The sequence below is a fragment of the Pinus tabuliformis genome, chromosome 3_1, assembly GCF_031772625.1.
Source record: "Pinus tabuliformis cultivar Carrire ecotype Pingquan chromosome 3_1, CPIR1, whole genome shotgun sequence".
NCBI classification, from domain to species: domain Eukaryota; kingdom Viridiplantae; phylum Streptophyta; class Pinopsida; order Pinales; family Pinaceae; genus Pinus; species Pinus tabuliformis.
The window spans coordinates 5,202,361-5,219,438 of NC_142301.1; the positions used below are offsets into that span (position 1 = coordinate 5,202,361).

The 17,078-nt window shown below is 37.6% G+C and overlaps 1 pseudogene; it reads left to right on the forward strand.

Annotated features, from left to right (window-relative positions):
• Positions 1-15,778: 15,778 nt before the first annotated feature.
• LOC149185492 (uncharacterized) lies at positions 15,779-16,618 on the forward strand (annotated as a pseudogene).
• The last annotated feature ends 460 nt before the right edge of the window (positions 16,619-17,078 follow it).

Genomic DNA, 17,078 nt, shown 5'->3' on the forward strand with positions numbered 1-17,078 from the left:
TAAAAGAGAACAGAGCTAAGGTAAAAGATAGTTGAAAAAGGAATAAAAATAATAAATAGATCATTATACTGAAGAAAAAATAAAAAATAAAAAATAAAATAATAATAATAATAAAATAAAATTAATTAATTAATTAATTAATTAATTAAATTAAATAATTAAAATAAAATAAATAAATAAAAATAAAATCAAATAAAAATAAATTAAATAAATTAAAAATAAAGTAAAATAAAAATAAAATAAATAAACTAATTAATTAAAAATAAATAAATAAATAATAATAATAATAAGTATATATAAATAAGGTATATGAATAAGAAATAAAAATAAAACAGAGAGAACAACAAAAAATAAAAAGGGGGAGGGACAGAGCAAAACGGATCAACCCTAGGAGGAAGGAAGGCTTCAGGGGGAACACAGAAAGCGAGCACAAAGCTAAAAGGGGGGGAAGGAGAAAGACTAAGACGACACGGCAGGGATCCAACAACTACTGATTTTCCAGTCGTCATCTCTATTGAGATTATTAGGCCTTCTTTCAATCTCAATAGCTTCCCTGAATTTACGATGATGGAAATGAGCAACCTTAGCAACAACCTTGGCCTCCTCAATACAAACATGATGCTTGGTCTTTTCAGGGAAGCTATTGAGATTGAAAGAAGGCCTAATAATCTCAATAAAAATGACGGCTGGAAAATCAGTAGTTGTTGGATCCCTGCCCTGTCGTCTTAGTCTTTCTCCTTCCCCCCCTTTTAGCTTTGTGCTCGCTTTCTGTGTTCCCCCTGAAGCCTTCCTTCCTCCTAGGGTTGATCCGTTTTGCTCTGTCCCTCCCCCTTTTTATTTTTTGTCGTTCTCTCTGTTTTATTTTTATTTCTTATTCATATACCTTATTTATATATACTTATTATTATTATTTTTTTCTCGGTAAAAGACTATCTATTATATTAAATGGTATTTACATGTGAGTTGTACATACTGAAAGACAGGACCAGGGCCAACTATGGTGCCTGGGATAGCTTGTTTTGACATGAAATATTCCCTCGCAGGGGCTTCTACTTGACTCGCCAAACATACTGACACACAGGACCAAAAGAACATGACTGTAGGCTAACATAGAGCCGCAAAGAGTTAGACCGTGACTACATGTCCCTCGCAGGGGCTTCCCTTCATCAAACTTATAGCTAGACTTGTCCCAGCGAGAGAAAGACAATTACATAACAAAACAACGAGAGAAAGACAGTAGCATGACAAAATGAAGAACTGCAGATGGACATAAACAGTAGTAGACATAGTAATAAACAGTATGCAGATACCCGCTGAAACTATTGGATAAAACCGATGCCGATGTAAAAATGCGTACTCCGGAGGTCGCGTCTGGGGCTTAGTCCTCGGGCTCTGCCTCGTAGATGTAGCTCCATCCTTGACCTTCCGGCATCCCGTCCCACAGCTCCATTGGATGCTTAGCAACGTTCGGGGGGGCCTGTTCCGGAGGGATGGGGGGGGATTGTTGTATTTCTTTACCTGAGGTGCTGGCTTCAATAGGTAACTGCAGCACTGGACCCTCCACCCCCTTGCCTTCTTGCTGTAGCTCAGCTTTCTCAAGCTGCTTCCCTCCGTCACTCCCTTCAGGAGCTTTGGTGAAGAGCACCGAGATATGGGCATTGATGCCCGTATTCTCCCTCGAACCACCCAAGGAGAAGACAACAGAGCCAAATGCTGGCAGCCCTGACTCTCCCTCACTCGAGCTTCCAACTTCCAAGAATTGCCCGACCTGGACTGGTGTTGCTTTCGCCCTCCGATGGCAGTAGCAACAGCAACAATGATGATGCTCCTCTGCTGCTGGGCGTCGTGAAGACGTTCCTCTTCCTGGACCTCTCCTGCTCGTCTGCCGCTCTCGAATCTTGACCATGGTGCCCCTACCGCGTTCTTCTTGTTCCCAGACCACTGTCGAATAGATGAGGACCCCGCAGAACCCGGTGAGGGAGCACTGTAACTGAATTGTAACAGTAGAGCAATCACCAAGTGTATTTTGCCACCGTCCTCACTCAGGAGACCACAGACCACGAATTTGGCAAGACTCTGCCCCAGACCAGTCTCAAAGTGACCTTCTTGCTTCGAATTTATCCTAGTTGTGCTCGGCGTGCTTTTCCCTCTCGATACATACCCCTGAGTGGCAGCTACAGAGTGCTGAGACTGCCCTGCAAGGTGGTTGATCGTCCACCCAATCCGGTTCCTTCTGAATCTGCAGCATTCCCTGCTCATCATTCTTATGAAATTGTAATGCGCTGGCTTCCCTTTGAAGAGACGCTGCAGGACCTCGAAACAAGCCCGCCTTAACTCCTCTCTGACCCTCCATCGTATCACCCTGCTCGGCATTGAATGCCAAGAGCTTGGGCATTCAGACCTTAATTCCCGACGACGAATTTCCATTAATCTTCAATGCTGGCACGGGGCAGCACATGCTGGGCATGTGGCTCGTCCCTCTGTGACATGCCCTCACCCGCATCCAGGGATATATACTTATTATTATTATTATTTATTTATTTATTTTTAATTAATTAGTTTACTTATTTTATTTTTATTTTACTTTATTTTTTATTTTATTTTATTTTATTTTTAATTTATTTATTTATTTTATTTTTATTTGATTTTATTTTTAATTTATTTTATTTTTATTTTTTTTATTTTTTTTCAGTATAATGATCTATTTATTATTTTTATTCCTTTTTCAACTATCTTTTACCTTAGCTTTGTTCTCTCTTATATATTTTGATTTTTATTATTTTATTATTTTATTATTATTTCTATTTTTATTTATTTATTTTTATGTATTTTTTATTTTTTATTTTTATTTTTTTAAACTAACCTTGACTAACCTCCTTCTAGTTTTTCCTAAGTTTTAGTTTTATTTATGTATTTATTTATTTATTTTTAATTTTTAAACTAACTTGTACCTTTATTAGCTTTATTTTATTGTTTTTATTTTTATTTTTATGTATTTGTTTTTCCTCTTTTATTTTGATTTATTATTAATTTGTCTTTTCAACTAACTTTTACCCTTACTAGCTTGGTTCATTTATATTTCTATTATTTTTTCCTTTTTATTTTATTCTCACTAACTATTATTCTATACCCTATGTATATTGTATTATAATATTTCTTATAACTTATATTTTTATTAAACTTTTGACTAACTAGTAACATTAACACCTATTTAATTATTTTATTTATATAAAAATTTTATATATTTTAAAAGAATGGTCATCGAATATAACTATATTATTTTGACTTTTTAACTCTGGTCCCATAGTCAAAATTAGCCGTTGGATAAGATAGCCGTTGGGGGTCTCTGCTCATACTATTTAAATTGCATAGCTAGATCTATTTCTTCAACTTGTCCTGACGATGAACCACACTAGTTGGTTCGAAACGCGTCGACAAATGATATTCTATGTGATTTACGTTGAAGAATCTCTCATAAATTGATATGGATCACAGAAGCCTCAATTCGACATGATTGAAAGTCTTGAACAAAAGGCTACTTATTGCATAATCTCTTGCTTCAAACATTACCAAAAATATGGAAGACAACAGAATGAAAATATATAAAAGAGGAGCGCATATTAAGGTTACTTAACTTCAATTTACATATATTGTGAATTGTATCATGAAAAACCAACAACTTAATTACTCTTTCCCATAGAAGAAAAACATCAAATGATTCACAAAGAAATAAGAACACATATCACATTCAAAGATCTATACGGAATAACCTTCAGAAAGATTTATTTCAATTTCCAAGAGGATGAAAAAATATTACACATAAAAAGTATTTGCCTTCTGAAGTCAAAATTTGGAACCCTCCATGGTTCTCCAAAATTTCTATTGTATGATCATTACAATAGTGACAGTTATGAAAATTGTTAATTGTCAAAAAACTACCAACTACTTGAACTACTTTGGTTTATTCGGTCCTTCGAAGGACTTTATCTATGATAAACTAATGAAAAAATTATATTGTTATTACAAGTACAATTTTGAAAAATCTCATGAAAATAACAAGTGGCCCTTTTTCATTGAGTAACATGTGATTCTTGTGCAGGGTCGTTTGTAGAGGGTCTAGTTTCTATTGTTGTTGTTGTAGGAGACACCCAATCTCTGTATTTCTTCCACACTGTCAAATCTGAGCTTTGACACTTTACAAATCTTGTGTGATACATTATGAAATTATTAATTTGGCTATAAGTTGGCTTCTCAGTAAAAGGAGTCTTAATCAACCATAACAACTGAAAATATCTATGAAGATAATTAACAATTATTGCCCCTTTCAGAGCTGTTGTTTTTTCATGGGAGGTTCCAATCTTACTCTTAGCCTCTACCAACAAGGTTTCATAAGCCTCCTAGAGAAGAACATTTCCTTTTTTATCCCAACATGAGGGAAATCATGCCCATGTTATTTTTTCAAAGTTAGTGTTAAATTTTAGAACAACTTCTTTAATTTCTCCCAGCTTTGTCCCAATTGTTTTTCTATATAAATTTTTCAACACCATTTTATTAATCTCCAGCACTAACTCTGTTCTGTCTTCAATTTTCATATCTCTTAATTCCCGTGATGACTTGGAATTAAGAAAATCAATTATCTTCTTAGCTAGTTGTGCACGTTGTTGGATTTTTTGTTTGCTAGCAGCAATGATGCCCTCCAAGTCTCTGATAATAGTTTTCTCCTCTGCTACAATCAACATGAATTCCAAAATATTTCTCATAGTGTGAATAATATCCTTCCAGATAATTTCCCTGGCTTGTATGAGGGACATATTCCCCTTTAATTTTTCCTTCAATTATTTAATTTCATTGCAAGCAGTCTGGTAGTCATTTTGGTATTTTGATGCATTATCCTTAGCGATGGTCAACTCTCTTTCTGTTACCTTTTAAAATCCTTTGTATCATCCAAGTTCCTTTGCATTTTCTTCATTTCATCCTCTGATATCTTCAGTTCAGTCATTACCCTGGTCAATTTGTCAGTTGGATCATCAGAATCTGATTGTACCAAAATAGTACATACATGTGTGTCTATCTTTTGATGTAGGCTAGAATTCATTTCTTTAAGGGCAAGTTCATTTTTCAAAATCTATTTTCATTTCTCCACTTGGGCTACCTCTGGGGCCATGACATGTTCCACAAAAGGTAATTTCAACTTCTTCCTTAGCACTTGAATTCCAGTTTCTTCCCCTTGCAAGAGTTTCTGTAAAGCAGTTCTATCTTCAGGATTAACATTGATTTTGACAATCGGCTTATTTAGCTCTTCATTCTGAGTGAGTAAGGCTCTAGAATTTGCATTCTCCAACTTCAACTGATTTATAATTTTTCCCAATAAATCTTATGCCTTACTGGCATCCACATATTTTTTACATAGATCACTGTAAATCAATTCTCCAGTTTTCCTATGCAAATTGATTTTGTCAGGCAATGGAATTTCTCTTGCATCCACAGTTAAATTAACAGCCTTAAAACTTGTTGATGATGAAACAGTTAGAGAAGAAGGATGAGAAAAATATAACTTCAATTAATTTCTTTCAAGATCCATGGAAGAAGAAATCTGGTGCAATATTCTTAAATGGATTGTGTTTCAAGATAAGACACAACACTTTCTTTTATCTTCTTATTCATTTCTTCAATTTGACTATACAAGTTATTTAGGATAGGAACAGAGCTTTGAGAAGTTTCTTCAGGAACAGGGGAGGAAGGTGTACAATTCACTTCTCCCAATTGTAGTTGAAAACCAATTGCAGCTGAGGAGCTTCCAACCAGAGGTTCAGGCTCTTTTTCCTTTTCAAACAACCTTGGATTTTTAGAGTTTAATTGGTCTCACCCTCCAAATCAATTATTTCTTCACTGCCTCTCTTCAAACCCTTCTTTGTAGGATGTGGAGTTTCAATCTCCATTCTCTCTTGTGCTCCTGTCTTGCCACCATTAGCCAATTTTTCAATATCTGGTCAAGGTTCATGTATGTAAGGAGCATATGAGTTCTCTACTCTCCTTTTTGAAATGATATGATGAGGATCATAAAACCATTTCTCACCCTATTGCAACTACATGTCTTTGAGGATTTTCTCCACTTCTTCCATGGCTTGTCTATTATTAACAATAAAAGGCCCAACAGTTTTGGGCAATTTGAACAAATGCCCCTTCTTTGCTGGTACAAAATGAATTTGGTCAAAATTCAAGCTCTGCCTGATAAATTCTAGAGAAAACAGTCTCATGGGTACAAATGTAGGAAGCCTATAAGGGGAAACCTCTGCTCCATACAACCTTATCTCAGCATAATCTTCAAATTGGAACCAATCACCTACTTTAACATCTTTACTAAGTTGCAGAAGGGATTGGGCTTTTGGAAAAATGCAAGGTGGAGCAGAACTATTTATGATGGAGTAGGAAACTGACATAAAAGAAGTAGTGAAATATGTGAATCCTTCATAATTGGAATGACTCCTCAGGGTGTCTGTCCAGTCCACTATTTATTTCTTTTTTTATGTACATCCATTATATTTAGATCCAAATGCATGAAACTCTCAACATGAACATAAAGGAATAGATATGTTATTAATGATGGGAATCTGAAACATCCAGTAAGAACTAGGTCTGACAGCTGAGAATTAACTAATCTCTCCCAATAGGTTGGTATATCAAGAACAGTTTCAAGCTGTAAAATTAAATTGAACATCCCCAAAATATCTCGGTCAATGACAATAGTATCTTCCCTTCCTAGAACCCTAGCAATTATTTGTAAAATTGGTCTCACATCTTCAACAAAGGTTTCAAGAGGAAACTAAGTTGGTTATAAAGGTAAATGTTGTCTTGAAGGCATTAGAAAGAAGGTCATTTTGGCATAGTCCTTCCTAGAAAGATTCTGAAAGACTGTGAGTAAGGTTTTCTCTGAAAATGAAGTGTAAAGGTTTGAGGATGGAAAAACTAATATTTGAAAGATATTTTCACCTAAAGCATTCATTATAAAACACTTTTGGGGATATAGAGCAAAAACCCACTAGTAAATGAACTCAAGGAAAACATAGGCCTAGGGAATTATAGCAGCAAACAGACCTGACCTTATAATTGCAACGTACACAGGGGACTCTTTTTGGCTGACTAGGATGTACTGACGAAGTTCCATTAAGTTCAATGAGAAAATGGGATCAAAAACATCCCTCTTAGTGTCCATGAGAGGAATGTGGGTCGAAGAACCTGACAGGGCAATTTTCTTAGACATTTCAAAGATTTTAATGGTCAAATGTGATGTATAAATACCTGGATAATGGTAGTTGGCGTTAGAAATTTGAATTCAAGTAGGAAAACAGTTGCAAACGTGCTACGAACACTGGAAAATGAAGTTGACAATGTGAATTATGAGAATGAAAATGGACTTTATGGAGAAAACGGGAAAAGTACGAGGAAAAAAACAGGATTTAACGTTGAAGTGATGTGTACGGGATGGGATGACGTGGAAGAAGTGACATGGTGATGTGACAGGATGATGTGGCGGTGAATTTCAACTGTTCCTATAGTCACGCCCACTTGTCGCAAAATTACGGGATCAGCACCCACTATAACAAGAGGCCTGCTAGTGGTGATCTCGCAATTGATCTCAGTCATTGATTGTTGGTCAACCAATCCAATGTTGACTCCTTTACGGAGGCACTCAGATGTATAAACTTTGAACCCTTTGTGATGTCGGGTTTCCACCATCGAGAGGACCCGACATCTCGAATAACTCCACCCGACGAACAAGCCTAACATTTAACCCTTCAGTTCATTTAACTCCATCAAGGTCCCACCAACATACTTTATCATAGCGTTGCAATACCTTTAATCTCAATGTTAATCCACCATTAATTTTTTTAAATCCTAACACTATAATAAGTATGCTTTTTTAATTGAAATATATATTTTTTCCTTTTCACAATTAAAAACATAGTGAAAATGAGCTACAACATACTTAATAAAAGCAACACCTTCATCAAAAGTAACATCTAGACAGAATTCAACTTGATGATGTTCAGGAATGTAGATTCTATATGTCTTTGAAATCTCATTGTATCCTATAAAGGTAACCTTATTTCTTGATGGTTCCAACTTCTTTCTCTCATCCTTGGGCACATGAACATATATTAGACAACCAAAAATTCTTAAATGAATGACTTAAAGTTTTGTTCATGTGAATGCTTCCTAATGAGCCGTGCCTTCTAAAGTTTGACGAGGACTTCGTTTTTGAACATAAATAGTTGTATTTGTAGCTTTTTCCTATAAGAACAAGGGTAAATTTTGATTATGAATCATTACTTTTACAACTTCTAAAATGGTTTTATTCATTACTAGTCCATTTTGTTGAGGGTTGTAAGGGACTATCCACTCCCTCTTAATGATTTTTTTTTTAAAAGTCATTGAATTACTTGGAAGTGTATTCTGCTCCATTGTCTAATCTTAAAATCTTGATCTTCCTTCCTGATCAACTTTTCTACTTGGGCTTGGAATTCTTGGAATTTTCTAAAGATTTCATCCTTGGTATTCATAAAGTAAATCCAAGTTTTTCTGGAGAAATCATCAATAAATGTTATGTGGTATAAGTAACCTCCCAAGGATTTTGTTGTCATAGGTCCACATACGTCAGAATCTATTAGATCCAAAATTCCTTTGGATCTAATATCACTGCTTGTTAGAAATTAATTAACAGAGCAATGGAACACATAAAATATTGCAGAAAAACAAACACGAAAAAAGCATAAAACAAGTGAGACAGAGATATATGTGGTTCACAATTTGGGCTACATCCACGAAGAAACAACCAGTCCTTTCTTTTATATTATCCATCAAAATGAAGAGATACAACCTACAGCAAATCCATTGTAATTTCCTCTTTGCTCTCACGTAGTCTTCTCTCTTTTTCTCGCACAAAATAGTACATAATCACAATACAATTCCCTCATATATACTGAGGATTTCCTTCTAGGGCAAAAAACCCTAAATTAACATAACTTTTACCGACAGATCTTCCGCCTAATGAAAAACTCATATTAACTATGAAATCACAATATTTTACAAGGAAATTTTTCATCTAATTTTTGTCGCCACCCCCTTGGACCCCCTAGCGTAAATAGTGGGGGGGGAGCCCCCCACACCCTCTCGTCAAGGACTAAGATTCAACCACGGTTGAAAGAAAAAGCCTTTGAACAATTAGGAAGATAATCAGGCTCCACACCCAACACTGCTTTGAAAATATCCCTTTGTATTCTTACCAAGTGCACATCCCTTGTAAAGACCATCATGTTCAATTTTAAGTTCTGGAAGACATGTAATCATTTTTCTTAATGCAAGAAAGACCCAATAATGTAGATGATAAAGTCCTTGATGCCATAGATCACATAGACCGATGTTATCATGGAGTAGTGCTTGATTTGTTCTTCCTATCAGTCTATACAATCCTCCTCGAACACCAATCACTTTTGCAAAATTTATGTTTGACCCTTTAGGCCATGTTATAACTTGTCCATCCACTAGTGCAACTCTATATCCTTTGTATTCCAAGGCTGAAATAGAAAACATATTCTTTTTTAATCCTGCTACAAATAAGACTTCACTCATATGAAGAGACTTTCCATATTCCATTTGAAATGAGGCTAATCCATTTACTGCATATTTAACATTATCCCCAAGTTCCACCTGTAAATTTGAGTCTCTTTTTGTCAAATCTATGAGAACATTTTGAAAATCAGTCATATGTATAGAGGCACCACTATCCACTAACTAAACTTCATTGTTTTTTTTTATGTTGCCTGAGAAAGAATAAACAAATATTTTCTCCTTAACTCCCTCTGACTCCAAAATAACCTTCTTCTGAAGTTTGTCTTCCATTCTAGGGCTTGAGAGAATTTGGCTATTGATCCAAGTGGCTCCAGACACACTCGGAGATCAAAGAGGGATTATAGTAGCTCAAAATTCAAATTGGTCAGATTTCTCTCGAGCCAGGACCATATCAAAGTTCTCATCGCCTTGATTCGAATGGTGTGAACAACACTCCAATCCAAGTTCGTATGAAGAAGATAGAGCTTGTAAAAGTGGGCAAGTGGGCCAGGTTTAAAGATCCTACAAAATGACCAAGTTCGAGGCATGGAACTTGGCTCCCGAAAACAGGTGAATTTATCGAACGCCTAATTTCTCTAGTGACCCCTATTTTCGGCCAATTTGACAAAACAACTATATTGTATAAAAAACAAAACAAAACAAAAATTATGGGGTGGCGAGCCACCAACCCTGCCACCCCCCAATGACCATATCATTATAATTGACATAAAAAAATGTTATGTTTGGGGGGAGGACCACCCCCGGTGGTCCCGCTGACCCTATTTCAAAGAATCTAGCCCATTCAACAGTCAACGTATTATATATAAACAAAACAAATGTTAAATGTTATGTGCCAAAACCATAAGGCACTAAAATGTTATGTAACCATCGACGTATATGGTGTAGAATTTTGTAGAATTTTTCCTACAAATCAGCTAGCTTTGATACCATGTAGAAATTTTTCTACAAATCAGCTAGCTCTAATACCATGTAGAAATTTCCCACCTGTAGATCAACTTGCTAATGCAATGTACTAAAGCAAAACACTTGATCTAATTCTACAAACAATTTAATGGAAGCTTAATCAACCATGAGCAACATCAATAAGAACACATATAACTGATAAGAAGGAATCAATCACACATAACACAGAAGAATTTACCCGGGGAAAGCACCTGCCTAAAACCCCATCTCTGTATTATCATACAAGTGGAAATATAGTCCGGATTACACAAAGCCTTAGCTCGGAAGCTATCCAGCTCTCAGTACAATCCCTCTGTTGCTCATAGACAGTCAAAGGCTTCTCACAAACCTTCTCCTCTGCCCTCCAAGCCTCCTATTTCTATGCACAGTTTTTCCTGGGTCCTCCAGCTGCAACCTGTGTGATTCTCACCTCACACAAAACAATGACCTCTGAATAACTGCACAAACCTGAAAGAGATAAATCCTCATCATGGATGAGCTTCCTTTATAGGAAAAATATTCATCCAATTGATAGTACATTGTCCCTTCTCTGATCTCAACTGGGTCTTTGTCTGAACTGACATGCATGAATTATTTAAGCTATAATATTCAGTTATCTGAAAATACCAGTTGTTACATGCATGCAAGCATTAACAAACTGAATCTCATTAATTTAACAACTTGTTAAATTAATCTAACTGGACTTGACTCAGTTAACTGAGCCAACTAATTACAACTCATCCTCATCCTTTAACTGATGGTTAAATCCCTCAATCAAAGGAGAAACTGTTGCATGTCCTCACATAGACTTCAAGTTCATAATTCCTTAACTAATTAACTCAAATTGAATTAATTAATTAATTTACAGACTGTTGTTAATATGAAATTCAAATCTTACTTCCTATTTTAGTCCAGGGACTGACTAAAAATAGGAATCCATCCTAAACTGCTAAAAATATAATGCTATTTTTAGCACTTCCATTTTTCATTCCTTGTTGTTCAATCCAGCAATGGTACCCAAACTGCTATTTATCGCAGTGCTATTTTTAGAGCTTCTATTTTTAGCATTTGTTATTGCCATTTTCAACACTCCCTCTCAACAAGAAAGGCTTCAACTCGAACCCAATCCTGTACCTTTGGAATGTTCTCATGCAACACTCCTACCAAGTGTGGTTGCTCTAGCAACTCTCGGAACAAAGAAAAACTCCCAACCGACCTCTCTGTTGGGCTAGAAACATACTCTAATGCTAAAGCTCTACCTGTTGCTAACAAGTGCTCCCTCTCTGACCTCTGAGCTACTGCAACACTCCATGCATCTCGCACCATTGCACACCTCTCTGTGCCATCCTGCACTGGTGCAACACTCCTGTGCCTCTCGCTTCGTTGCAACCTACTAGCTCTACATTGTCCTAGGACTCCTGCACTGTAGCTCTCTCTGCCGCTCCATCTGCATCTGTCTCTACCCAATCAGCCAGTCCTGCTACTCCTCATCGGGGCTCCTGTAGCAAAGTTGAATCAAAGAGGTTGGGTACCTCAAGGACCGTACCCCTCCTCCTTGGGACGATCACTCCACATCGCCCCACCTCCTACCTGGAGGTATGGATGCATGTGATCCCTCTACCCACCTGGCTCAAAATTTCCCCCTACTGGAGGTCTCTACATGAGTGGATGCCTCCACTCTGTCTCCTCTCAGCTTCCCCTATTGTGGCTGCTCCACAACCTCCTAAAGCTGCTGCACCAATATTGGCTCCTCCACAATCGTCTGAGACTTCTTCTGACGGTGCATGTTGAGAGGTAATTTATTCTCCCTCTCAACCACCAAGTATATAACCTTTGCCTTGCTCCTCAAGGCTTTGCATGCATCTTGTACCTCAAGTGCATACAGGTTCTTAGCTAGCACACCAATATGTTTCATATTTCCCGCCGTCATGAAATTTTCTAGAAAAAGAGTTGATTTTAAATAGCGATATCTCCCTCATCTGAACTCCGATTCAGCTGATTTTTTTTTGAATTTGGGTCTTTTTCCGCAAGAAATCCAAATCTGCTATTTGTTTCTGAAAATTTAGTACAGAAATTTTCATATCTGCTCTACAAAATTTCGGCCCAAAACTCAAAAATTTGACATCTCCTCTCAGTGTACTATTCTCTCCTTTGATCACCTGTGCTCCAATACCATGTAGAAATTTTGTATAATTTTTCCTACTAATCAGCTAGCTCTGATACCATGTAGAATTTTATAGAATTTTTCCTACAAATCAGCTAGCTTTGATACCATGTAGAACTTTTTCTACAAATCAGCTAGCTCTGATACCATGTAGAAATTTCCCACCTATAGATCAACCTGCTAATGCAATGTACTAGAGCAAAACACTTAATCTGCTTCTACAAAAAAATTAGCGAAAGCTTAATTAACCATGAGCAACATCAATAAGAACACATATAACTGTTAAGAAGAAATCAATCACACATAACACAGAAGAATTTACCCGGGGAAAGCACCTGCCTAAAACTCCATCTCTGTATTATCATACAAGTGGAAATATAGTCTGGATTACACAAAGCCTTAGCTCGGAAGCTATCCAACTCTCAGTACAATCCCTCTGCTTCCAAGCTAAGGCTTTGTGTAATCTAGACTATATTTCCACTTGTATGATAATAAATAGGATAGTACACTTATTATTAACAAATGATATACATTTATAGTACATGGTGTGACCCTTGGATTCATATTCCAAGTGGTCTCTTGGACTCTTTTGGTTGTTCAACTTCCACACTAACCCTTAGAGGATTAGGTGTCCAACATTCCCCCCTTAATCCGAAGGGTTATGTATGAGTCCAAGAAGAGCACTGTAATACAAAACATGCAAAAATGCATGGCAGCACTAGGTTGAATGTGCTCTCTGAAATGTTGGTATAAAGGGCGGTGGTTTAAGGATGACCACCAACACTGGAACGCTTAGTGCAGTTCCCAGAACTCTTCCAAGTCTGGCATGAAGCTCAAGTCTTCTGCTAGAGGAAGTGCTCATGATGTTTTGAAGAGGGAAACCTTCAACCATGAAAGGGAGGTCTCACCCCGCATAAAAGGGAGAACCTCAACCTGAAAAGGGAGGTCTCAACTTGTGATGGTTTAAGGATGACCAACAACTCTTGAATGCTTAATGCAATTCTTGGAACTCTTCCAAAACTGGCAAGAAGATGAAGTCTTTTGCTAGAGGAAGTGTCCCCGATTCTTTGAATAAGATTCACCAACTGAAGGCATGCTCAGGGGCATCTTTATCTCTAGCTACAACTCTGAATCTGGTGTGGCAGGTTGTGGCTCAGGCTCGCTTGATGTGGCTTTGAAGCTTGTAGATGACCATCATTTCCCCCCTGTCAGATACAAGGTGAGATAATGGAGAAAACTCAACTGCAACATTGTTCAATACTCTAGAATAAGTTCTGACATGTGACTGGAATATCTTCTTGGTTGTTGATGCCCATTGCCAAGAAGCAATCCATCCAATATGAATCTTTGTTCTTGCAGGAGGTTTGTTTCTGAATAATCTGTTTGAAGAATGGCTGGTTTTATGACAGTGCTTACATGGATGAAGATCAAAACAGTGATCTTTCAGATAGCCAACTTGGTCACAGTGTTGACATTTCACAATCTTTTGTGGTTGTTGTGGAAGAGAGGCGGAATCTGGAATAGCTGGAGGTGAACTGTCATGAGGGGCAGGTGAAGATGAACCGTCCTGAAGAAATCCAACACTTTGAAATTGGATTGGTTTGGAGTAGTCTAGAATATGAAAGGACAGGTCCTTGTCATATCCAAGACCAGTTTTGTGCTTGTTGTGGACAAGCTCTTCCCAAGGTCTGATGATTGGCTTGGGAAGTGTTGGCTGAATTTCTGTGTCTGTATGCAATTTTGCTACTTCATTGGGCACTAGATCTGAATCAACTTCAACAATATTGACTTGTTGTTGATGGGTGGTTGTCTCAATGTTCTAAACAAAAACAGGTTCAAAATGATGTCTATTTTGATGTAGCTCTTCTTGCTGTAGCTGTGATTCAAGCTACAAAAAATCGATCTTTTCCTATGCATTATGCAAGCAAGTCTGAATGTCACAGAGAGTGTCTTTGTTGATGTTTACCATCCCATCGTCATTGGACTGTATCAAAGTATTTAATAAATCTAATACATCATAAATTAAAGCCATTTTCTGGGCTTTAACAATCAATGTTCCAATCAACCAGCAGCAATCACTGTGATGCTAAAAGAACACTACTTTCATGAACCATACATACTTATGCAGCAGTCAATATAGCAAGTAATCAACAACTCTGGAATCAACAAGTCAATACCTCTTTTCTTCAAAGATATAATGTCATTATCCTCTCAAGAGCGGGTTCGATCCATACAGAGTTCAGATCAGGGTCTTAGAAGATGTTGAAATCCCATCTCAAGTCAGTCGATGTAGAGTCGTTTTCTTGTAAGAATCAACACGTTGATCTGGAGGCTTTATCAAAGAAGTGGTAATGAAAAGGAAAACATGTATGTCCAGCAAGTGTCCAGGAATAATAATTACTCGAAAATTCAAGCTACAACAAGAGTTACTTTCCCCACATCTACACCTAGCTTCACTTTATTCAACTAATACTTATTAAATAGAAATTATGCTTGTTATTCTACAAATACTTCAGGCTGAAATATATTGCAAGTGACATATTTATTCTGGTTGTTGAATCATAAGGATTGATGTAGTCAAACTCCAAGTCTGATAAGCATATCAGCTGGTATATCGCACAAAACTGATTTCACAATGCACAATATAAAATGAATCCCGAGAAATTTACACACAAAACAAATGAGGCTCTAGCCGCGGGTCTGGAGATCGCTACAGAATCTGGTCACGCCCAATACACTCCTGTACATTTGGCCATAGCTCTTACCGAGGACAAAGGGGGTAGTCTCCGTCAAGCGATTTCATCTGCTACAGGTGGAGAGGAAACTGTGGAAGCAGTACAAAGAGTCCTTCGATAGGCCCTGAATCAATGATGCTTATACCCCTCAGTTCACGTACCAACGATACAGCAGAGTTGGTGTGGAGGAGGCTACTGAATACACAAACCCTTGCCAATACGAAAACCCAATCCTTATAGCTGAATTCTTTCGCTATGGATCACATGGAAGGAAAACATGCTCCCACACCTTTGGCACATCCCTCTGATGCCGGCGCAACGTGGTCAGTGTGCCGATCAATCCGTTCAAAAGAAGAATGAGAAGAAGGCTAAAAAGGCTGCAAGGAGCGGAAAATCAACGAAGTCTACTCCATTGGCTGAAGCACAGTCACAAGCCCAACAATCACATTCCTTTAAAGCAAGTTTGCAAAAGACCAAAATGGACAAGGAAGAGAAGAGTGAAGATCCGAAGACACAGAGACAACGAATTGCTGGAAAGACAGCTACAAGTGTAAATAAACTGGCAACTAACTCCCATCTGCCAAAGCAGCAACAACTAAAGCCTGAGAATGTTGAGGTCACAGAAGCTGCCTCAACTCCTCTAATTGAAGTGGCTATGTCAAACTCTCCCAATTCTAGGCAACTTGATGTACAGCCAAATCCTAAGAACAACTTTCAATCTTCATCTTTTAAGCTCCAGAGACCTAATCTTGAGGAACCTTCTGAAGCAACGGTTGTGCATGCCTCATCTCTTGATGATCCAGATTCAAACAGTTTTGAGTTCAGATTAATACCTGAAAACGATATCCCCTCTGAAGAAATATGTACTCCAAAGTTATGTAATTTTGAGTTTGGAAAACCTCTTACCATTGTCTCCAATTCTCCAAATGCAAGCCCACAGTTACAGAGAGTAGCTCAGGTCCCACCATTGGTCTCCCCTGTAACTGACAATAAAAAGTTGGATTCAGCACATTCTTGTAGAAAGTGGGGCAATTCAGAAAACACTGCCAAAGGATTCAGAAGACTTCTGATGTTTGGCCGAAAATCCTGAAATTCTCATGCTGAAAAAGATGTGGATGGCTCAAGAGAAGGACGGGTCCTCGTTTGAGAAGATTGAGTCGATACCAAGAGAAGGAAATGAAATTGGCAAACAAACATGGCAGCTTCTCATCAATTGTCTTCACAGCTGTCTGGAACAAAGCCAGAGACTAGGTGTTACATATGGGATGCGTTATGCTCAGCAGAATGGCAGCGAGAATGGCGCTGATATTCCCAAGGGAAGGAGTGTTATATTCATGCACAGGGAATCACCAACGTTCAGATTCAATATGCCACTCGATCTCTTCTACGCATCTGTCTCCCAACGTTCAGATTCAATATGTCACTCGGTCTCTTCTACGCATCCGTCTCATAGTAGTGAGGTAAAGAGTGCAGGCTTGAGCACAAGAATAAACATCATCTTAAAATAACTAAGTAATCAGACCATATCAGCAAGCCATAAAACTAGTGGCTCACAATAAATAGGCAGAGCAGGTATACACCTACAACTTTGATACCATGTTAAACAC